General features: G+C 41.1%; 2 protein-coding genes across 2 annotated transcripts in view; both read right to left on the bottom strand.

Annotated features, from left to right (window-relative positions):
* LOC127049959 (uncharacterized) overlaps positions 1 to 25,920 on the bottom strand; it is a 256,065-nt gene that overhangs the window by 66,864 nt on the left and 163,281 nt on the right. The window lies entirely within an intron of this gene.
* The window catches only part of LOC127048170 (protein NYNRIN-like), a 258,398-nt gene that overhangs the window by 70,411 nt on the left and 162,067 nt on the right, over positions 1 to 25,920 (bottom strand). The gene's annotated exons all lie outside the window — the stretch shown is intronic.

Genomic DNA, 25,920 nt, shown 5'->3' with positions numbered 1-25,920 from the left:
CTCAACCCTGTGTTTTGACTCAGTCAATGGAGTAGCACACAAGAGGGATGCAGGTTTTAGGGATGAGAAAGATGATGAGGAGGAGGTTGAAGATAGCTCACAGCAAACAATGGAGAAATAGTTTTCCCCAACAGCCAGGAACTGTTTCTCACCCTGGACCTGGAGCCAGTAACCCCCGAACCCACCCAAGGCTGCCTCCTGGACTTGCCAGGTGGAGAAGGGACCTCTGGTGAGTGTACCTTTGTAAATAATACACATGATTTAAAAGCAAGTGTGTTTAATGATTAATTTGCCCTGGCATTTGCGGCCAGTACAGCTACTGGAAACGTCTGTTAACGTGTCTGGGAATGGAGCGGAAATCCTCCAGGGACATCTCCATAAAGCTCTCCTGGATGTACTCCCAAAGCCTTCGCAAAAGGTTTATGGGGAGGGGAGCCTTATTCCATCCTCCATGATAGGACACTTTACCACACCAGGCCAGTAGTACATAGTCTGGAATCATTGCATGACACAGCATATGGTCCCACTGTTTGCTCGCATTCAAACAACATCCATTCTTTATCTCTCTGTGTTATCCTCAGGAGAGTGGTATCATTCATGGTCACCTGGTTGAAATAGGATGATTTTACTAATGGGACATTCAGAGGTGCCCATTCCTGCTGGGCTGTTGCCTGTGGCCGAACAGAAATGTTCCCCGCTGTTAGCCACATGGTGGGGGGAGGGGTGAAGCGATCATCTCAAAGAATTGGGTGTGTGTGTTGGGGGGTTAGCTGGGTTTGTGCTGTACATTAACCCAAAAACCACAGCCCCTCCTTTTAAATTGCCAACCCATTTTAAATGGCCAACCCAACAGCTGCTTGGTATGGGAAATGAGGGTGCTGCTGTTTGAAACCATTCCCACATGTTATGAAGGTTAAAGAAGGCAAAAAATTGTGTCTTACTATGGCTGCCTGCAAGCTGAAATCTGTTGCCCGGCCCTGCATGAGTGATCTCTCACACCAAACTGGCATACCCTCAGTAAGAGGCAAAATTCGAACTTGTATCGAAAGCACATGTGCTATGTAATGTTAACAGCAAGATTTACCATGAAAGAGCCTACCCATTGTTCTCTAAAATGTGTCTTTTTAACTACCACTCTCCCTTTTTTTCCTTCACCAGCTGCAAATGTTTCAAAGCTCACACTATCTTTTCCTTCCCAGAGGCTAGCGAAGATTAGAAGGCGAAACAACACACTCACGATGAAATGTTCTCTGAGCTCATGCAGTCCTCCCACAGTAAAAGAGCACAGCAGACTGCGTGGAGGCAGACAATGTCAGAGTCCAGGAAAGCATAATATGAACATGAAGACAGGTGGCAGGCTGAAGATAATAAGTGATGGGCTGAAGATGATAGGTGGCGTCAGCTTACTGATAGAAGGCAAGAGGCAATGGTGAGGCTACTGAAGGAACAAACTGATATGCTCCAGTGTATACCTGAGGTTCAAGAAAAGCAGCATGAGCACAGACCACCATTACAGCTGCTGTGTAACCAACCACCCTCCTCCCCAAGTTCCATAGCCTCCTCATCCAGACACCCAAGAACACGGTGGGGGCGGGACCTGCAGGCACCCAATCACTCCACCCTAGAGGACTGGCCAAGCAACAGAAAAATGGCATTCAATAAGTTTTAAAGTGCAGTGTGGCCTTGTCCTTCTCTCCTCCCCCATCCCATCCAGTACTTTCCTCCTCCCCACCCCTCCCAGGCTACCTTGGCAGTTATCCCCCTATTGTGTAATGAATTAATAAAGAATGCATAAATGTGAAGCAACAATGACTTTATTGCCTCAGCAAGCAGTGATCGAAGGGGAGAGGGGAGGGTTGTTAGCTTACAGGAAAGTAGAGTGAACCGGGGCATGGGGAATTCATCAAGGAGAAACAAACAGAACTTTCACACCGTAGCCTGGCCATTCATGAAACTGGTTTTAATGCTTCTCTGATGCACATCAGACCCTCCTGTATTCTGCTAACTGCCCTGGTGTCTGGCTGCACATAATTAGCAGCCAGGCGATTTGCCTCAACCTCCCACCCCGCCATAAACATCTCCCCCTTACTCTCACAGATATTATGGAGTGCACAGCAAGCAGTAATAACAATGGGAATATTGGTTTCACTGAGGTCTATCCCAGTCAGTAAACTGCGCCAGCACACTTTTAAATGTCCAAATACACATTCTATCACCATTCTGCGCTTGCTCATCCTATAGTTGAACAGCTCCTGACTACTGTCCAGGCTCCCTGTGTATGGCTTCATGAGCCATGGCATTAAGGGGTAGGCTGGGTGCCCAAGGATAACTATAGCATTTCAACATCCCCAATGGTTATTTTCTGGTCTGAGAAGAAAGTCCCTTGCTGCAGCTTTTGAAATAGACCAGAGTTCCTGAAGATGCGAGCGTCATGTACCTTTCCTGGCCATCTCATGTTGATGTTGGTGAAATATCCCTTGTGATCCACCAGTGCTTGCAGAACCATTGAAAAGTACCCCTTTCTGTTTATGTACTCGCTGCCTTGGTGCTCCGGTGCCAAGATAGGGATATGGGTTCCATCTATCGCCCTACCACATTTAGGGAATTCCATTGCAGCAAAGCCATCCACTATGACCTACACATTTCCCAGAGTCACTACCCTTAATAGCAGCAGTTCTTTGACTGTGTTGGCTACTTGGATCACAGAAGCCCTCACAGTAGATTTGTCTACTCCAAATTGATGCCCAACTGACTGGTAGCTGTCTGGTGTTGCAAGCTTCCACAGAGCGATTGCCACTTTCTTGTGAACTGTGAGGGCTGCTCTCATCTTGGTATTCTTGTGCTTCAAGGCAGAGGAAAGCAAGTCACAAAATTCCATGAAAGTGCCCTTATACATGCAAAAGTTTTCAGCTACTGGGAATCATCCTAGACATGCAACACTATGCGGTTCCACCAGTCTGTGCTTGTTTCCCAGGCCCAGAATCGGTGTTCCACGGTATGAACCTGCCCCATTAACACCACGATGTCCACATTGCTGGAGCCCATATTTCGAGAGATGTCTGTGTCCATGTCCTCATGACTCTCATCACTGCTCTGCTGTCTCCTTCTCACCTGGTTTTGCTTTTGCAGGTTCTGGTTCTGCATATACTGTAGGATAATACACTTGCTGTTTACAGCGCTCATAATTGCCCCAGAGATTTGAGCAGGCTCCCTATTTGCCGTACTATGGAGTCTTCTCTGAAAAAAGGCGCGAAACGATTGTCTACCATTGCTCTGATGGAGGGAGGGATGACTGATGACATGGCTTACAAGGTTGGCTTACAGGGAATTAAAATTACAAAGGGGGTGGATTTGCATCAAGGAGAAACACATACAACTGTTGCACAGAATGGCCCCCACAAGGAGTGAACTCAAAATCCGGGGTTTAGCAGGCCAATGCTCAAACCACTAAGTTATCCCTCCCTCAACTATTCCAGGCAGGACTGAATCTTCATTAAACTTTTCAAGTCGCCCCTGACAGACCTCACCGAAATGATTGTCGGATGTTGATTTCACGGAGGGAGGGAGAGGGGAGCAAATGAATACAAATAAATAAAAAACAAATCTGGTTTCTTTCTTGTTTTGATCCACTCCATCTCTCTTATACATCTTAGGCTGGCAGCAGATGGTGCAGTATGACTGCTAGCCATCGTTGTCTCTTGGCTGCTCGCCAGAATACGGTGCAGTATGATTGGTAGCCATTGTCATCTCCTGGCTGTTTGCCAGAAGACAGTGCAGTATGATTGGTAGCCATTGTAGTCTCCTGGCTGCTTGCCAGAAGATGGTGCAGTATGACTACAGGCAGGACTGAATCTCCAGGAGATGAAACTTAAAAAGAGAATGACCTGAAGTCACTCCCATTTATGTCTAGGGACCCCTGACAGACCTCGCCAAGGTCTGCCAAGAGCTCTCATGTCTGCCCAGGCACCCCGACCAACCTCACCTAAGTTGGCTAAAAGAGCACCCAGGAGAGATGACGATGGCTACCAATTGTAATGCACCATCTGCTGCCAAGAGCCAATGAGCTGCTGCTGTGTAGCAATGCAGTACCATGTCTGCCAGCACCGAGGAGACGAACAGTAATAGTGAGCTAATCGCACTCCATGCTTGCTGTGGTATGGCGTCTGCATGAGTAACCCAGGAAAAAAGGCGAGAAATGGTTATTTGCCATTGCTTTCATGGAAGGAGATAGGGATGGGGGGCCTGACAACATGTACCCAGAACCATCTGCAACAATGTTTTTGACCCATCAGGCATTGGAATCTCAACCCAGAATTCCAATGGGCGGCAGAGACTGCAGGAACTGTGGGATAGCTACCACAGGGCAATGCTCCGTAAGTTGACGTTATCCTGGGTACTGTGGATGCACTCCGCCGAGTTAATGGTCTTAATGGTCTTAAGTGGGGACATACACAATCAACTGTATAAAATCGATTTCTAAAAAATCGACTTCTATAAATTTGACCTAATTTCACAATGTAGACATACCCTATGTCATTTCCAAACCATCTTGGAACTACTGAATTATAATCTCTTTTACTCTATATTGTATATCCTTGGACATCAGATGAAAATAATGAATGATACCAGCTCTATTGTGAATGTAACCTGACTTTTAAAAACTTTTCAGGTGATAGAATGTGTCTTTCTTCATGAAACTCAATGAAATGAAATTGAATTTTGTATAAACATTTATTTAATCTATATACGTCATGTCACACTTTCTCCCACTTATTTCTTCCTTTCTTGGTATTTGGGGCAGGGAGGATGGGCTGTGTTTATCACTGTTGTTTTTTTTTTTAAACTTGGGATTATTATTAGTTGTAGTTTCAGGTGTCAAAGGAGTATAAATAGCGACCAAACTAGTGACATTAAGTAACAACTTGCCCTTCATCACGTATGCTGTTAGATAAGATCTTTTTATTTCTTTTTCATATCCCAATCTGAAGTACCCCTGGCTGATCTTATTAGCCTCTTGGAGTTGCTCTAAAACCAGGCTAACATGTTACCTAAATAAACTAATAAATAAAGAATTCCTATAAACCACTCAGTAAAGTAGAAAGGTAAATAAATCTCTTCAATGCCAAGTCTAGACTGACTGATAAAAATCATACTATTACTACTTAAGGGAATATCAAAGGAACACTAACCGAATTAGACACGGTTTAAGAGGTGTTATTACAGACACAGCAACCAGGTCCTTGTAAATTTTTCACTGTCTGTACTTTTTCAGTCTTGGAGACAGTTTGCAAGATGTACCTTGCTATATTCATAATAATTTACAGACACTGAACCTTAGTATGAAGAGACTTGTGTTTATTTTTCCACCTTTTGATATTACTTAGATTAGATTACAAATGATCCTTCTATAGAGATGGATTATTGCTTGCTCTATGCTGCAGCATAGGTGAATAAATGGCACATGGGACACATTATGGGTAGTAATGCAGAGAAAGAGAAGAGCCACTTCTCTTCGGTGCCAATCCTCTTCTTATATATGTTGACAGGGAACAGGCAGGTGGCCGTAGGGAATGGGTGGAATCTTGACTCCAACCCACACCACAATGTGATGGACAGTTCTCCAGCACAGCTGAGCTGACACATCATTAAAAGTAATAAAAGTAGGGCTGGTGCAGATTATCTCCCTCCACCCAGGTGAGAATAGGGGGTTAGTTGGAGCTAGTTTGCATGTTTTTGAATCACAATTTGGTTCCAGGAATACTGCAAGGGCAGCATAACATTGCACAACTCCTTACATGGGTCTTGCAGAAAAGCATTAGCTGAGCCTTGTAACAGCCACCTGCTACTCACTGCTCAGCAACATCTCCTCATGGCTCATCTGGGGAATTAGCTCACCATTCTCTATGGCAGTGGTCAGCAACCTCTGGCACGCATCTCGCCAGGGTAAGGGGCCGGGCTAGTTTGTTTACTTGCTGCATAGGCAGGTTCAGCCGACCGTGGCTCCCAGTGGCTGTGGTTCCCAGGCCAATGGGGGAGGAGGGAAGTCACGGCCAATATGTACCTCGGCCTGAGGCGCTTCCTGCAGCTCCCATTGGCCTGGGATGGCGAACTGCGGCCAGTGGGAGCTACGATTGGCCAAACCTGTTGACATGCAGGTAAACAAACTGGTCCAGCCCACCAGGGTGCTTACTCTGGCGAGCTGTATGCCAGAGGTTGATGACCCCTGCTCTATGCCCTGTCCAGGAGTTGTTCAGCCCATTGCCTCAGTTACTTGCTATGCAACCCCTCTCTCACTGGTCAGGAGCTGCAGCACCTCTCCTTGTGGCTTAGCCCTCTGTCAAGTCACAATCATCCTCCCCTTCCAGGGGTCTCACCATGCTGTCTCTCTACCCAGTCACAGGCAGTCTCCATATCAACTGCACTGACTGCTCCTCTCTCACAGTGGCTTGTAGGGGAGCCCAGGCCCATTCTCTACACTAGGTTCCAATCCAGGAACCCTCAAACCAGCAGTTCAGGTCTATTCTCTAAGCCATTATTGCTCCTTCCCTGACCTTTCTACACTCCTATTACAGGCTCCTACTCTCCTCCGTCTTGTATCAGGGAGTGTGACTGCATGCTTCCTCACTGCAGCCCCTCTTCTCTGTTGTCAGGTCTCTAGATTCATAGGAGTCTCACCTGTTTCTTCTCAGGTGAGCTTCATCCCCAATAAAGCCTCATTGCATCCTAGCTCACCTCCATATGCTGTTTATTCTGAATTGGCCTCTCTTGCTTCTATTCACACTTTCAACCCCTCACAAGCCCTTATTGAGTGATTGTGATTTTTGGAAAAGATATTTTATGAACTGAAATATTGAATTTGGATTAGGTGTGTGTGAGGCTTGATGTTAGGATTACACTTGAAATTAGGAATGGATAACTCTGTGGAATAAAATATGATTCCACCCAATCTTGCCCAGGTTGACAATTTTTTTTCTTTTACAATGTTCACAGCACTCTGAAACTCAAGTCTCTTGATAGGAAATACTGTACTGAAAGACAGAGTCCATTCTCATGGAATAATATTTCCAACCAGAACAAAACTATAAATCTAGTGAGAGATGCCTTTTTCTCATGAGAATTCTATTTTGATATCTTGACCAACCAGGTTTGGATAAGTTCATATAAGTTACAGAAGTTTTTAGAATCTTATTCCGATTGAAGCTCTGGGCTAGAGTCAAACCTCAACCACTGAATTCACTGTTATCAAATGGCAGGAATATGCACACCCCTGGCTTCTTTCTGTGAAAAAGCACACATTTCTATTATTCAGTCTTTAATGCTATATATAATACCTTTTCTTTATGTAGGATGGATTTCATATTTAAACTATATGAGAGACAAAACTGCATACAAAGATCACTTTGAATGTTGTACAAATAATAAAAAATGTGTCCTGATCGAATATAAAGTCAGCAGTACAATTGTGGCTATTCATCAACCAGAAGCTGAGCCCACTGACTACAATATATTGTAAGTGCTTCGCTCAATAGCTGAGTATCAGTTGTTTAGCACATTGTCCATTTGCTCCTATGGGTCAGGGAGTGAGAAAGAGCAAGGGAGAGAATTTACATAAAACCGCAAAGAATAGTTGTTTTTATTCTTAAAGGTTCAGTGATCCAAGGCATTGAGCACTTCTGTGAGCATCCTCAATGCCTATTGAAGTCAGTGGGAATAACAAGTGATCAGCATCTTTCTGGTTCAAGCCCTAATTCTCCAGTTCTACAAAGACTGTATACAGTACCTAGCACATTGTGAGTGCTATCATAACACAAATAAGAATAATAAACAACAAATACACATGTCATTCAGCTGTGAAGCTTCCGGAAGCTGCATCAAACCATCAGTAAAAGGCTAATATACAGATAAATCAAGAGTCTAAGAGGCTGCAGCAATACCCTAAGCTGAGTATCCATACATTGTTTTGCTGTATGTCTTCATTGTAATTCCTAGAGGTCCCTTACTGACATTTTTTATTCTCTCTGTTGGGCTTCTCTTTTATCGACTTATTTTTATCTTAATGCTCTTATCCGTGATGCTACCACAGTCTCCAGTGTTGAAATATTTAGGTTAGCCTGGCTAAGTTTGTCAATAAGCCTTAAGAATGAGACACTTTTGAAATGTTTCCAGTGAAAAGAGTTTTTGTCTAACTGCTGTTTTCACAGGCAGCTTTCTAATCCTTCAGTCTCAGATGTTTGTCTCTCAACTAGTTATTGAGAGAGCGATGTTAAGAATAGTGGTTTCCACAGGTGTATCCCATAGGGCAGAAATATCTTGCTTGCCTTCAGAGAAAACCCCTTGTTCCACTACAACTGGACAGCTCCAAATTATATGTAAATAGACCTATTAAAAAGTTGATTGCAACAGGAAAAATGTTTTTAATTTATTAGGGTAGAGGAAATAATTTATTTTCTAATGTATTTCATTTGTCTCTCTTCACATTTCCATTTTCAATACAACTTGACCTCGTGCACTAGTAATGTTGCAGATGAGATTCTGAAGGGAAAAAAATGCACAGCAAACTTAGTTACAAATTAACAAAATTACTTCCTATACTTTTATGACTGAATCCAACTAGCAGCAAATGTTTCTTTATGATGTAGCAATTGAAATGTCCTTCATATCCCTGTGTCTTGAAAACACACAGGTGCTGTAAGAGCCAGAGACATTTGTACTCTTTGAGTAATGAATCATATTCACCACATTAACCTGGTGTTCTACCAAGAAACACCAGATGGTGATATGGAGAAAATGATTTTCTCTGCAATTCCCAAACAGGATGCAAGGTGGTGTAACCAGGACTGATAATACCTGAGTATCAGCTCATACTACCCCCTCTCTGCTTGTCTGATTTCTGATACTCTTGATTTATTAGGATTCTATTATCAAAATACTTCAAAATGCTTCAGTGTTTATTTTAGGGACTGTCATTTCAGGTGAAAATCAACATAAATATTATTTTTAAAATATCACATCAGGATATTATTTGTTAATTTTCATATGATCTGCACTACTGAAGTGGAGAACACTTACAACAATGTAGTATTTGCCAACATATTTTATTGTTGTAAATATGTCATTCTTAGATTGGTTTTGCTCGGAATCTCAGCTTTCATTAATAAGATACTATCTTTCCCACTGGAAAGAGCCTGACTATGCAGATCAATACACAGCTGCCCTGTTAACTCATCCATGCAGAAAACTGTCTCCAACCAAATAATAGCTAAGGTGTGCATTTGCTCATCTCACATCACATTAACTTTTTAGTGATGTGAGAATCTTTTCTTCTGATGTGAGACATAAACAAAAAAGATTGAAGATATAGCAATGACTTAGATGTTAATTAGAATGTTGAATTTTTTAGATGCCCTCTCCCTTGCTGATTGTGTATTACTGGGAAATAAGGGAAGATACTTTGTTTTTCTTTTGGCTAATATATTAATCTTTCAAAGAGCTCAAAAGCTTTGAACTATTTTATAGGTAATATAGTCTATTCTTCCCTCTGCAGAGAACTAGTGTAAAGACTACAATCCAATACTTACCTTCCACTTAAACAGTCAAAACAGGGCTTAACATATTAAATAGAAGATATAGACTTTATATTAGCCCTCTGCAGATAAGTGAATTTCAGCCTATGTTATTCTTTCAGTTCTTCCCATTAACAATGAATTCTCACCAAGGATTAGGCAAATAAGCTTGAAGAACACAATGGGAGCATGACTGCTATGACAGAGAACACTGTACACTGTCTCCTGCATGGGGCCGCTCTGCTAGCCTGATACAAATAATTTAGCCATCTGCCTACTGTATAAAATGTGAGAGTTTATTTTAGTGACATTTTATGTGTGCTTTATCTTCATGCTCACCTGACAACGAGGTGCTTTTTGTTCTATTTTCCAATTCTAATAAAATAATCCTTTACTAAAAACAAGCTGTCATATTATATATGTCACACTGCCAGCCCCTTCACCTCAACAAGGAGTTAACTTCAAATATTGGTTCACAATACTAAGCATTAGACTGCTCAAATATAAGGGAAAAAAGAGGCAAAATGTAATACAATGAAAATACAATTCTCAAGTAAATATTCAAATCTTGAGTCAAACAGTGAAAAATCACTTTTCTAAAAGAAGACAAAAGGAATCCAAGTTGAGTATCTGTAAAACTATAACACTGTAGAATTCCTTCTGGCTTTGTTTTCAGCGTTACACATGCAAAAGTTCACATTTTGTCTGTGCCTAATTTGCATGTGTGAAATACTACAGTTCCACATTCAATCACAACCACGGATGACCACTTATGACCAACTTGTCATTTGTGTCTCCAATTTTATGACTGCTCATTCATTTGTGAAAACTGCACATGCAAACCAGACACACAAATGTAAAGACTTTCATGCAGTTTTAGGAAAAGATGAATTGTAATGTTTGGCCATTTGGATGAATACACTGTAGACAAATTGCATACTCCAAAACAGCAGAATCTGCAGGCTTATGAATAAAGAATCTAGAAAACCACAAATAGTATTTTTCCCCTGCTTTTGGGAAAGTATGTACTGTATGTGTAATAGCTTTGTTATTTTTATCCCAAATGTCTTCAGACAAGCATAATGGAAGACAAATCCATATCAAGTTGCTTAAAGGAAGGGAACCTACTTTTCCCATGGTCATGGCTCAATTCCCTCCACCTCTCTCTAGTCATCTCCACCATGCACTGAACACCACACTACATCTGACCATTGGGATCCCTTATGATCTAATTATCCTCTGGGATTTTATCCTTAAATCCCTGCCATTTCTCTATTGTATTCCCTGTTGCAATCAGGCTATTACATATGTAAAGAAACTCTGACTTGTCTCCAATTGACTACACTTATGTTGTCTAGCTATCCACATGTTTGCATTGATGTACTGCGCTACAAACAAAATGCATATCCTAACAACCAAAGAATGAAGGCAAAAATGTATTAGGAAAGTAAAACTATCTTTGGCTGACATCACTCTATGCCTCCACGCTTATCAAACCTTCTGTGTTATATTTCACAAACAAATTTAGAGCCAAACTCTACATTTTTGTTGCAAATGAAAATTGCATGGACTGAAAATTTCCTCTGGTTACTTTGCATATAGTGTCCTCTTCAACAGAATATTAATTTCCTGTTTTATTTGTCAACAGAGTACTTGTGGACAATTCGTTACATTTAGAAGTAATGGATTTCATTGACACCTAAAACCAATTGTATCATTATGGTCACTATGTCTGTTGAATATTTTGAGTGTCTATTCCTGGCTAACATTAACGGCATGGCTGATTGCATTAAATTTTAAATCCTGAAAACTAACTTCTGCATGTACAAAATCTAAAGGACAATATGTGCAGAAATGTGTCAAAAGAAACAGTGTAATTTACCCAAGATACTGAGATTTGTCTCTTTTCTTATCTCTAGCATCATAAAGGATATAATTATGTTTTATAAACTGCTCTTTGCCTGCATGGTGCCTTTCCAACACATCATTTACTCCATGTTCATGTCTGCTGCTGGATTTAAATCATCCTGAATTCAGAACAACAATAAAATTATTTGTGACAGCAGATTATTGGATTAGATAGAGTTCTTGTTCTCACACTGATTCTTCTTCAGAATAAGGTTCATGCCTCTTTTGATCTCCCACACTGGGATCCAGTCTTTTGGATGAATCTTGCATCCATATATATTACAATAGGGTATCAATCAATCATTCTCTTTTTTCCTCTAATACTTTCATATGCCATAATTGTATACCTGCAGGATAACGTGCTGGCTAAAAGCCCCCATCAAAAATTTCCACAACAGTTTACAAGGATGCCTAGGAGAGTGAGGAAGCATAATTGTTTTTATAATTCTGGTTTATTTGGTTGCATCCATAATTTATTTCAGATTTACTGGGAAGATGTTTTCAGTTATAAATGTATGGGTCAAATCTTCCTCTAGTTCAAGGGACTATGTCAATTTACATCAGCTGAAGATCTGGCCCTTTGTTCTTAATATATCCCTGGCATGCAAATTTTGTTTGTATCTGTTTTTATTTTATACACTGTGATAGAATACACATTTTCTGTTTCATTGTCTCAACATTTTCTTTTTTGTAATGGGTTTGTAACCTGTAGGCATAGCTATGTTTGTATTAAAGTTTTTTTTCCTTTTTGTAATTAACATATTTATTTTAGTTATTATTTATTATGGATGGGATTTTCAGAGGAGTGGTATTACATCCTCACATTTCACTAACATTAAATGGAAGCTGGATGCTTAACTCTCTTGAAAATCCCAGCTATATAAACTGTGGTGCAACTGAGATTGGCGCCCACTGTGCTAGGCAATGGGCAAACACACAGTGAGAAACAGTCTCGACACTGAAGAGTGTACAGTCTAAATTATTCTGTTACTTCATAGGCATCAAATAAATGTCACAAAGAGATGGTTCAACTGGTGGATCATCACTTCTAGAGGAATCATAGGAGATCAGAGAAGACTTTTGGCTTTTAATTTTATTATTTCATTAGTTATTTCAACAGGATCATTATGATCAAGCCATTGAAGCTATTTTAGGCATAGTTGTAGTAGATATCAACAGTTCTCCAATAAATGATTGGAGCACAGCTATATTGCGTAAATAATGCTTCCATTAATTGTTCTTTCATTCTGGTATTATAAATTACACTTTTAAACAGGCACCACCTTCTCTTTGACCGTGTGGAACAGTCATGTTATAATAAGCACTAGATACCTTTTTTACTTTATAATCCTCCTAGGCTGTTGCTTTGTGTGAGCAGTTACTGAATATTTACAGTCTGATTGGCTGATTGGTGTAACTTTACTGATTTCAGTGGAGTCACTCCTGATTCACACTGATATAAAGCAAGAAGGCATTCAGGCCCAGAATATTAAAAACTACTATTCAAACAAAAATTTCAGTAAAAATAGTTATAAAATCTAATTATGTGCCTCAGTGATTAATGAAGATTATAATTGTGATAACCATTTAAATGGAAACATCTTTTCATTACAGAATGTTTCCTGGGTTGAGCTCTGAACTTATATGGACACATTGTTTTTGCTTCATTTTACCTAAGGTCAACAATTCTGCCATCCCATCTATCTAACTTCTTCCATGAGGAGTGAGAGTACTGGCAGTGTAGTGGTCCTGGCCACATGGCAGAGATGCAATACCTTTCAAGACAGGATGGCACAGGTTGCACTGGGCACAATCTGCTATTCTAAAAAGAAACATCATGTCCTTAGAACCAATATACATGTCCACTGGACATGCTTCCTACCCAGAAGAACATATCTGTCTAGTACATAGTGCAATGGTCACAGTGGTAACCATCCCCAAACCTTTATCACTCTCTGGCATGTTAGAGAAAGAACTTGCATATAGGTTGCTCAAAGACAAGGAATTCTCTTTATAGCCTCCTCCCATCAATTACCATGCTCAGGCAGCTTAAGACAGGATTTCATCCTTAGTATGGCATTGCTTCCTTTGACTGAAATGTAAAGGCCCTGGGGTAGCCTTTTCAGCAGAGCTGAAGAATGCAGAAAGATCATCAGAGAGGTTCATTTTGTTCTCTTTGTTGTTTCTACCAATGTGATAATGTGAACAGGTAATCATCAAGTGATCCATTCCCTGTCACTCATTCCTAGCTTTTGGCAAACAGAGGCTAGGGATACCATCCCTGCCAATGCTGGGTAATAGCCATTGATGGACCTATGCTCCATAAACTTATCTAGTTCTTTTTTGAACTCTGTTATAGTCTTGGTCTTCACAACATCCTCTGGCAAAGACTTCCACAGGCTGACTGTGTGTTGTGTGAAGAAATACTTCCTTTTATTTGTTTTAAACCTGCTGCCTATTAATTTCATTTGTTGAGCCCTAGCTCTTGTGTTAAGAAAAAATAGTAAATAAGACTTCTTTATTTACTTTCTCCACACCAGTCATGATTTTATAGATCTTTGTCATACCTGCTCTTAGTAATCTCTTTTCCAAGCTCAAAAGTCCCAGTCTTATTAATCTCTCCTCATATAGAAGCTGTTCCATATCCCTAATCATTTTTGTTGCCATTTTCTGTACCTTCCCCAATTCCTTTATATCTTTTCTGAGAGTCAGGGTGACCAGATCTGCACACAGTATATAAGATGTGGATGCACCGTGGATTTATATAGAGGCAATATGATATTATTTATCCCTTTCCTAATGATTCCTAACATTGTGTTAGCTTTTTTGACTACCACTGGACATTGAGAGGATATTTTCAGAGAATGGTCCACAGTGAATCCAAGATCTCTTTATTGTGTGGTAAAAGATAATGTAGACACCATCATCTTATATATATATATCGCTGGGATATTTTCCAATGTGAATTACTTTGTATTTATCAACATTGAATTTCATCTGACATTTTGTGGCCAAGTCATTGAGTTTTGTGAGGTCCTTTTGTAACTCTTCACAGCCTGTTTTTGACTAAACACTATTATATGCAGGTTCAGGCAGTAGGCAAACCTAACAGGTCTGCACAGGAACAATGAGACATTCTCACACACCACTAGTTTTGGGGTCACACGTTGGGCAAGTGTGAGTAACCCTAAACCTCCTTGCCAGAGTCACAGTGAAGTATTCATCAGCAGACAATGCAGAAGAACACGTTAATGTCAACAAAGAGGATGACAATGAAGAACAACACTTGTGATGGCATATAAGAGTGACCTGCATTCTATACATAGTCATTGGTCAATCACTACACCCATGTGCAGATGAGGTTTTTTAGCTCGGGTTGGCAGCTCATCTAGGAGAAGGACTACTCCGAATACAAAGCTTGCACCCACCTCAACTGCTATACTTGTGGCACTTATTGCACCAGTGTCACAACAGCTGCTTAGGTGAAAGAGTATGAAAGGTTGTGCACAAACCTCTCTCACTTAAATCCATTCACAGTTCAGGTTGTTCAGCCAACTCTCAACTTATTTAACTCATTTATTCTAATCAACATATCAGAATCTTGTGGCAATAGGGAAGTGGTGACAAGGATGGGCAGAGGATGCTCCTGGCAGTCCTTAGTCAAAACTCTGCTAACAGTAGCCTTAAGGTGTAGGTCGGTCTCCATAGACTAGGATAGATATAGAGCTCTGTCCTGAGGTGACAGAGCACCTTTTTTAGGGATAGTACTTTTCTCTACAATCTGAGGAATGGGAATTGAAAAGGAACCCTAAACACTGCCTGCCCCTTCTGTACCTGTCAGGCTACTGTTCCTGGATGGTCATCCAACTCAGTGATGACAATAAAGATTTACAGACTGACATTTGGGTCACAGAATGTCACAACTCTTCTTAACAATAACCAAAGATCCGTACAAAGAACAGCCCTTCTTGCCAAAATACTGAAGAGGTATAACATCGACGTCACTCTTCTCAGTGAAATCAGACTACCTCGTGAGTCCCACCTTGAGGAGGTGAGAGCTGGCTACACCTACTACTGGATTGGCAAGGCCAAGGATGAACTGAGATTAGGGTTTGCCATACAGTCTGATGTTGCCCAAAAGCTTGAGTCAGTCATCAAATATGGTAATGACTGACTTATGGTTCTCCATATAACTAGCCCAGAGACCAGTATGCCACCATTACACTGGTCTACAATTTTTGAGAAGTCTTCTGCTTCAGAGATAAAATGTGATATTTATTATGTATTTTGACGTGCTGAATTCAAATATGACAATTAAAACAACTGATTGGCTACTGTTTCTAAGATATTTAAGTTTTTACATTTTATGTCTATGTATATTGTGTAGATAGTAGAGTTTTATAAATTGTAAACCTAGGTCTTTTCATGTGTTTATGGTTGCTTTACATGATAATATTTCACCTGTTCTGTTTATGTAACACTTTAAAAATCAGCAAAAAGGTTATATAAATAAAATTTATTATGATACAAAAGGCAAAAAACTATTCTGTACATAGTTTAGTCCTATTCAGTGTCTACTCGGCACTTCTTGGCTTGTCTCTTGAATTTATTAAATGGAGCATCTCTTGTCACTGTCCAGCAATAGTCTGCAAACATTGATGGGCTCCATTTGCCCTGATAGCCTGCCAGGAGATTCCGCTACTGTAGTCTGGAGCCCAACAGGTTCTTGGCTTTGTAATGTGGAAACACCAAAACTGGTTTGATGAGAATGACCTTGATATAGACTTGTTATTTGAAACTATGCATATCACACACAAGTCCTACATGTTGGAGAAGAAGTCAGCAGTGGTACCATCAGGCCAAACAGATAATATAAATCTAATTAAAGCTAATATAGAACCATTGGTGAAAGCAGAAGAGTGTAGAACTGACAAGCATGATACGAAGGCCTTCTACGAAGTTCTTCATGATGTGTAAGGCCAAAAATACAGCAGCACATCCCCAGTTCTCACCACAGATGGTAACTGGCTGCCCACAGACAAAGGTGATATTCACTCGTTATGAGCAGAGAACTTTGATAGTCTCCTGAATTGTCAATTCACTATGTCTGACGAAGCCATCAACTCACTCCCACACTATCCTGTCCATCAAATAGCTGTCTGCAGGCAAGTCTCCAAGCCCTGAAGTGTACAAATGAGAGGTACCCACCTGATCAGGAAACTCACCAGCCTTTTCAATATTTTATAGGAACAGTGGACCATGCCCCAGTATTATAAGGATGATTTCATAGTCCAGCTATACAAAAGGGAAGAATATCTAGCTGTGACAACCATTGTGGAATCTCACTGCTGTCTCTAACAGGGAAGATCCTTGCAGAAATTGTCTTCTTACGTCATGAACAGAACAAAAATCTGTACATGGAGATTGTTGATATGACCAAGGCCTTTGACACAGTGAATTAAAAGGTCCTATGGGAATGCCTTCATAAATTTGGCTGCCCAGAGAAGATGATCACTGTAACCCACTCATTTCTCAGTGGCATGATGGTCAAGGTGATGGAGTATGGTGACTCAGAAGCTTTCCCTGTCATCAAGGATGACAAGGATGCATAACGGTTCCAGTACTCTTTGCCATTGTCTTTTCAGCCATTTCAGGACTTTGACAGGAGTGTATACATCTATTTTAGATTTCATGGGGATCTATTCAATCAGTAACTCACAGCCCACACTTATGTAGCTGAACTGTTTGCTGATAACTGTATCCTCATTTGCACACACACTCGAGGACACTCAACTTATCATGGATCTCTTTACTTATGCCTCACAAATGCTTCAGTTTCACAATCACTCAGAAAAAGATGGAGATCATGTACTAGCCAGCGCCATACCACCAGCATCACAAGCACTATGATCCAATTGTCACAGTTGACAGCATATCCCTCAGTTCAGTTAGGAAATTCTACTACCTGGATTTCATACTTTCCAGCAACACTGTTGGATAATGAGATCATTCAGCACCTGGCAAAGTCCAACCTGGCATTTGGCAGGCTCAGCCACAGGCCTTGGAGGGACTGTGGAATCTGCCTCAGAACAGAGAGAAACATTTACTGGGTTGTTGTACTCACCTCACTCCTCTACAGATGGAAGACATGGATACTCTACTGATGCCACATCAAACAGCTGGAGAGCTTCCACCTTCACTGAACAAGATCCATCTGCAACATCAGGTGGCAGGTCAGGGTCCCCAAAACTGAAGTTCTTGAGAGGTACCAAATCTCTGGCATCAAAAGCATGCTCATTACAGCCCAACTTCAGCAGCTTGGATACATGGTCCTCATGGAAGTTTCTGGTATTACAAAAGTAATATTCTAAAGCCAACTGAGCAAGATAATCCTTAGATATAAAGACATCTTGAAGGGCAATCTCAAAGCATAGAGGCTAGACTTTAAAATCTGGGAACTCGTTGTGCTGGACAAACCAAGATGAAGATGTCTGTGCCACAAGGTTGTGTTCACCTTTGAGAAGTGGCATGTGAGGTCTCTGCAGGAGAAGAGAGCATGTAGTAAGACAAAGGTCTGAAAACTTCCCCCTAGTTCCCCCAACTACATATGCAAATACAGGATCAGACTTGCTTCCTATGTGAGAAGTCATAAAAATAAATTAACCCAGAACTTAAGTCAACGCCAACTCTTGTCCATAGAAGTCACAGGAGAATCCAAAATCATATGCAGGTAGATTCAGTAAAGATTGCTTTGAAAACAAAATTGAATTACAATTATTTGCTTATTTGGCTGTAATAATAATAATAATAATAATAATAATAAAAATAATTTAAAATATGGATATCAAAATACATATTTATCATTGCTGCTCATCACAATTCAAATAATAGAGGAGGCTATAAACTGAAAACATCTGGCTACAAGCTTTATTAAATCCATGAATTCCACTGATAGAGGGATAGATCTCATTTTTGCATATATTTTGTGTAAAGTTACATTAGTGTTGCATCATTATAAATTACTTTAAATAACACTGTATACGTATAACATTCACATTAATTATTTCTTCTTTCATAGGAAATTCTGAATATTTAATAGTTGTATTAAAACACAGGTGTGGATTCAAAGGAGCCTAGCTACTGAAGGGATAGAAAGCCCAGGTGGTTCAGTTTTGCTGCAGATCAGTGACAGAAAGTTGTTTGCTAAAGAGCATAACCAACATTTTCCAACAAGGAGTCACAGACATGTAGTAAGAGAACTAGTCTTCATGCATTCTGGTTTATTTTATTCCCATCACAAACCTACACACAATAAAAGTTGTTGAAAGCTACTGAATTTGTGAATGACTTCCAGTGTCAGAACCTGCTGTCTCACAAAGGATTTGAAAGATACTTCTGCCACTTACTAAGGTGAGTGCATTACAAATAAAATTGAATTACAGTAGATCCAGCATTCAGTGAAGAGTCAACAAGAGTGTTCCTGCAGCAAAGAATCCTGTGGCACCTTATAGACTAACAGACATTTTGGAGCATGAGCTTTCGTGGGTGAATACCCACTTCGTCAGATGCAGACAACAGAGTGTTCCTGTTGTCTTCAGTAGGCACTGGATCAATAGTGGGGAATGTATTTGTGAATGTTTTTGTCATTTCTGAATTACATTTTGATTTGGACATGTTCTCATACTATTTTGCTCAATTTAGGACAGCATTTGTACAGCAGCTTTTGTGAATTTCAAGCTCAAAGCTGATATTTATTTAACCTAAACATAAATGTAACACAGTGACATTTGTTTGGGAAAGAAGGGAAAATAGTTCATAAAGATTAGATCATCAAATCAGAGAACAAAAATAATACCATGTGACTTTGGTGACCAGTCGCAAAGCTCAAAAAGTGAATTTTGAGTATCTAATAATACAGGTGATGCACACCATGCAAATAATCCACTGTTCAAATCTGTTTTGTTTTGTTTTTTAAAAAAATATTCACTGAATAACAAATGAGTTTTATCAGTTCAATCAGAATGACAATAGTTGGAGTTCTTCACAATATAACAGATGCATAACTGTTAGAGACTTGACAGATTATGTTAACTGTGAAAAATGCTCTTCAGATGGCTTACTGAATGGTTTTTTTCCTTCCATTCTTTATGTTAAAAATGCTCAGTTTCAAATGTAAGTGTAAGATCATGGTTCTTCACAGAACATTGTTCAGTGAAACTGACTCAAATGCATAGAGCCTACATATGCACCTTTTAAGCTCCATGTAAATCCCAAGTGCCAAAGAGAACACAGAGCCTTTCTCAGGACCTCAATACTGGAAAGAGTTTCATCCTTGGCAAATGTGAATGTCTTCTCTCTGTTTGTTTCGGTTCTATATGGCACCCATTATTACAGTATCTGAGCAATCTCTCTAGTTGCTCTTAAAATCCACTTATCCAGTATGTAAAGTAAACAAGATTTTTTTTTTGAGTATTTTGTTTTAAACTCCTCTCCAATTGCCTTTCCATGTCTCCTATTCAATTGGCTACCTGGATATGAATAAGAGCTAAGAATCTTTTGTAAATTCATATTCTTTGTAAATTCTTAGTCTGCACCCCTCCTCACTTCTTCTAAACTATAAAGGTTATGAAAAACCACCAGAACCATAGTTTCTTTACCTATGCTTTTTAGTGCTGTTCCCACGGTAGTTTTTACTCACTCCACTGTGATGATTGCAGTCTCAGCCTTTGAGACAGACACAGTGGCACCCTGATCATATGATTACTATGAGAATAGTTTTCATAGCATCTATCTCAATATATATTGGTAACTATAAAGGACAGGAAATAAATTACTGACCCAGCTTACTGGAAGGCAAGCAACCTCATGTGCAGAACAAGCAGACTTTGGAAAGTAACAAGAACTTGGAACACAGAAGACATGATTAATCTTTCAAGGGCTGAATAATGTGCCATAAACAATACATCTGTGAAATGTGCTCGTCTACTGCAGCCTGACATACCTGGTATGCACTGACATTTCCTCCAAATGAATAACTGTTTATTTGAAAACTGTGGCCAGAGTTAGTACTGTACCTTCCATGTTTAGCTAGTAATGGGGAAACTCAAAATGTTTGGAGTTTGGGTTTGATTGAGATGAACTTCCAATGGTTCAATGGTGTAGCTGTAGCTTATCTGAACGAGTTGAACCTCCTGAGTGTGCAGAATTATGGTGGAAATCTGAAAACAGGTTTTCTTGTCAGATTTTTGTCAGTTTTGGTCCTAGAGAAAAATGCCAGGAGGACAGCTTTTCAAAGTATTTTGGCATTCCAGTTTCTAGTCCCAGACAAAACAAGAGTATGTGGAAACATACATTCTGATGCTTTAAAAAAAAAGTTGTTTTTTGTTTGAGCATGAAAATATTTGCAGAACTTTGGCAAAGGTTCTAATTTGGTTGGACCCTGAGAGGAACAGCGCAAAGGGAGGTTGCAAGTAGTTCCCACTCAGCACCTCCTGCAAGGCTAAGCCATAGCCGGCATCCTTGAGCTCATCTCACTTATTCTGGGAAGAGATACTGCTTTCTCTGGAAGTTTCTTCCAAAAATTCAAGCATGTGAGTAGTTGAGCAAATGTGACTTCTGTTTTTCACAAACTTCCAGTTAGTGACAAAACCTTGTGCTCAGTTTCATCAAAACATTTCAAACATTTGGAAAAGTTGCCTCTCTCTTATCTCTCGCTCAGGGGTCGGCAACCTTTCAGCAGTGGTGTGCCAAGTCTTCATGTATACACTCTAATTTAAGGCTTCGAGTGCCAGTAATACATTTGAACGTTTTTCAGACATTCTCTCTATAAGGCTATAATATATAACCAAACTACTGTTATATGTAAAGTAAACAAGGTTTTCAAAATGTTTCAGAAGTTTTATTTAAAATTAAATTAAAATGCAGATCTTATTAGTTTCATGTGATCCTTGCCCTTGCTTTTCCTTGCTGAATTTTCCAATGTCTGGTGGCACATATTTAGATAGTTTAAACTGCACACAGGCTTCTGAGCTACAAGTTGATAATTGGCTGGCAGGAGGTTAGCATCTGGAACCCCAGATGGGCAACTGAGGTGAGTGGATCTGGCAGCTGATAAGGTGCTAGTAAGGGGCCAGTAGCCGGAACCCCAGAGCTGCAGTGGGCTGAGTGGGTGAGTCCGCCCAGTTCTAGGGTCTTAGGGGTGGGCTGAGCATCTCCACCAGCACTCATCTGGGGTTTCAGCTGCCAGCTCCTGCCAGACAAGGTCTCAGCCCACTGCCAGCCTGGGGTTCCTTCACCCAGGCTAGCAGTGGGCACTGAGTGGGACCCCGGCTGGCAAGGGGCCAGCAGCGGGAACCCCAGAGCGATGGTAGGCAGAGCAGCTTAGTCCACCACTGCTCTGGGGTTTCCACCAATAGCTTCTACCAGCTGGGGTCTCAGCCAGCTGCCAGCATGGGGTTCCTTCCCCCAGGTCAGCAGCGGATGCTGAGTGGGGCTGAGGTGGGGGGGGACCCCAGCTGGCAAGGGGCCAGCAGCAGAAGCCCCAGAGCAGTGGCAGGCTGAGCAGATCAGCCAGCCACTGCTCTGGGGTTTTCACCATCGGCTCCTGTCATCTGGGCTCACAGCCCGCTGCCAGCCCGAGGTTCCTTCCTCCAGGCCAGCAGCAGGCACTAAGTGGGACCCGCGGTGGGAGCCCGGCTGGCAGGAGCCGGTGGTGGAAACCCCAGAGCGGCAGCGGGCTGAGCAGCTCAGCCCGCCCCACGTGCCATCAAAAATCGGCTTGTGTGCCACCTTTGGCACGCATGCCATAGGTTGCCGACCCCTGCTCTAGTTAGTTTTAGATCATGTTAAAAATGAGATTTCTCTTTCAAGAGACTCTGATATCAGCGCTAGCTTTGATTAAGTTTTACAGGCTAGATTATGACCTGGTTTGTGCACCTGCACAAGGGAGTAAGGAAGAAACCTGCTGCTCCTCCTTAGATCCCACCTTAGGTTCCCATGTTGAGTAAGCAGGTTCTTCCATACTTCCCCCGTATCACATGAGGACGGAGCGAGGATGAATTGCTCCACACACACATTTGCTGGCTGGCCCAGGTGAGCCATCATGGGAACCATTGCTAGTTTAGACATGTAGTAGATGATTACCCTCATCCCCAAAGAGGCAAGGAGGAAGCAGTAGAAGGACTAGGAATGTTTCTGAGTCACAATATCTAGTAGAGCTCTTCCTGGAGTGGAGTAGCTTACTCACAAAACCTAGCTCAAGGCTGTGCCAGAAGCCATCATTTAGCCCCATTGAAATACATGCTCTCACTTTCTGTATTTTTTTCTTTCTTTTTCTTTTCATTTGCCACTTATACATTACAATGACTTTACAGATATCTATAAACTCTCCAGAGATGTATTATACTCTACCCTACTTTGGGACCAAATGCTGCATTCCTCTGTGCAAAGTTTCTGTAAATGCAAGGGATCTTAGAATGAATGAGAAGCAATCTAGATCTACCAGCCTGATGTAAAGTGGATGCCAATCTGTGCCTCTGCTACAGCAAGATCCCATAGGCTTGGGAACGGAAGAGCCAAGGGCCACTCTGAAATGATATGTGCACTGTTTCTTTAAACTCCTAGCAAGATGCCAGGCTGAGGACCGTTTACAGTGAAGCAGAGGAAGAAAAAAAATATGAACCTCACAAATTGGGGTATCCGTCTAGGTACAACTTTTAAATTCCAATTTGATATTATGGATGGTCTGTATCCCTAGGTCTGTCTTTTGACTGTGTTCTGCCTGATGCTCCTTCTTGTAGGGAGAAAGGGGCGAGGTGCCTGTGTGTTTATCTACACATAAGTTGATTGTTAAAGACTATCAGCATCTGAATAGATTTTACAGAGGGAGAGAAAAAAAGTAAATGCACCCTAGATAGAGCCAGTTTTCTTCAACTTCTCTGCATGAGGGACTGAGGTTTGAGGGAATGGAATTTCCCCAGAAGCAGGACAAACCAAACAGATGCTGATGCTAGGATTTGAAAACTTGCAGAGAGAGACATGTGGGTGGGAGAGAAGAGTACAGATGTATGCTTTCCATGAAAGGCTAACAAAGAGAAAACCTGTGCCCACGAATTGTGCCAGAGAGGACAAGGAAAGAGACAGTGTTGCAGCTTACCCAGACTAATGGAAGCTTAAGAGTGTATGGGTACCGAGTGGTGGTATCCAAACATAGCAGCCTGTGAAAGGACCAGATGGGAAGCTTTACCGGGGCTGTGACAGTAGCTTTTGGGTTAATGGTTTCCTTATTCTAGTAAAGTTCCTTGTTCAGTGTTAGAAGAAAGCAACCCTTCATCATAATCCAAAGAGAACTTTTCCAAGGCCATCCTCTCCATGTCCCCGCAGTCTACCCTCTATGCTGCCTCTGAGAGATGTAATGCAGAATTGAACTCTGCTAGGCATAGAGCTTCCTGAAACTGCTATTCTGTGGTCTGCCTTGACCCTCCATGTTGCAGAATCATGTCAACTGTATTCTCCTTTTGGGTCTCTTGTGTAACAATAGATGTGACAGACAGCATTTGGCCTTTGTCAGGATTTAATGTAAGTAATGTAAGTAACAGTCTTTGAATTATGTAATTACTTTATAATTGAGTTAGCTGTCTTTCTGTATCTTCTCACCTCTTCCCGTCTTAACTCTCCTCCAATCAGTTCTGGGACTTCTTAAAATATTATTGTGCATATCATCAATACTTTAGAAGTTATAGCAGAAAAGAAATTGACCCATGTGATGAATTTTATTTAGAGAGCATACATGAGGTCAGGGAGCTAAATTGCCTAGTCACTTAGATTTGAACAAAATATTTGAGCTGTAGCCTCTATTTTCTGATGGCATTTAGAAAGAACACTCCCCACTAGGGTTGTATACATGGTTAAGAACAATAAAGAGGAAATAAGCATTGTAATCTGCAATATTCGGGTGAGCAAAACAAACATCCATTTTTGAAAGCACATTAATTAGTTTCAGCTCCTAAAACAGGTGGCTTTATTTGATGCATTTTGATATACCAGTGGTCGGCAACCTCTCGCATGCAGCTCACCAGGGTGCTTACCCTGGCGGGCCAGGCCAGTTTGTTTACCTGCCGCTTCAGTAGGTTTGGCCGATCGCTGCTCCCACTGGCTGCAGTTCACTGTCCAAGGCCTATGGGGGCAGCGGGAAGCCGCGGCCAGCACATCCCTCGGCCAGCAGCGCTTCCTGTCACCCCCATTGGCATGGGAGAGTGAACTGCAGCCAGTGGGAGCCGCGATCAGCCGAACCTGCCAACGCAGCAGGTAAACAAACTGTCCCGGCCCACCAAGGTGCTTACCGTGGCGAGCCATGTGTCAGAGGTTGCCGACCCCTGTACATGCAATCATAAACTTGATAAAAACAATCTGGATCTGATGATTTGCTTTATATCTCATTCTAAGAAATATATAAGCTCTACTCACAGTCAAATACCAACATGATTGTTGAAGACTGTTCCGTTAAAAAATCTAAAATATTATGTACTACATCCACACACACTACTTGATAATCCAATCAAGATGTTTATGGGCTCTATTCGGAACACAAGATATGCAGCCTTCTGAGATGCAGAAGGCCCAGAATAAGGAAAACTTATTAAGACATCTGGAGGAAGAAGAAGAAGATGACGACAATGATGAAATTCATTAAACAGATAAGAATCAGTGAGTCCACAGGATGGCAGGAAAAAAGAAAACAGTTGAGGATAAGGAATCATATTTTTTTGAATTATTTCTCACCCTAGATAGCGACTCTTTTTCAGGTAATTAAGATGAGGCACATCAGAGACTTTGGCATGCAAACAAGAACTGGTGAAATAGTGTTACACTATACGGCTTCCCACTAGGAGTATTATAGTATGATTATGTATAGTGCAGTGGTTCTCAAACTCTTGCCCTGATGACCCCTTTCACACAGCAAGCCTCTGACTGCGACCCCCCCACCTTATAAATTCAAAACACTTTTTTATATATTTAACACCATTATAAATGCTGGAGGCAAAGGGGTTTAGGTGTGTAGGCTGACAGCTCATGACCCCCCAGGTATTAACCTCACGACCCACTGAGGGCTCATGACCCCCCATTGGGGAATCCCTGGTATAGTGTCATGTCTGGGAACTTAGACAACTATATTTTTAGAAAGTGCTTGATGAGAGAGGACAGTTTATGTGGAGGGAAGAATAAATCCTGAATATTGTACTATCTTGGCTCTCTTGTTTTATGCTCACACTTTGGACAAATAAATGTGATTAAACTAAATAGCAACAATTTACCAGGACTGGTTTAAAATTCATCAAAGATTTCTGAAGGTGGAGGTGATAATATACAATCTCTCATTAAAATTGGTGGGCTGGTGAGTAGCAAAGAGTATGATTCACCTGGGTAAATGTGTTATGATGAGCATAAAGCA

This window comes from Gopherus flavomarginatus, chromosome 1, assembly GCF_025201925.1.
Source record: "Gopherus flavomarginatus isolate rGopFla2 chromosome 1, rGopFla2.mat.asm, whole genome shotgun sequence".
Lineage (NCBI taxonomy): Eukaryota > Metazoa > Chordata > Testudines > Testudinidae > Gopherus > Gopherus flavomarginatus.
This window is presented reverse-complemented; position numbering and strand designations above follow the sequence as displayed.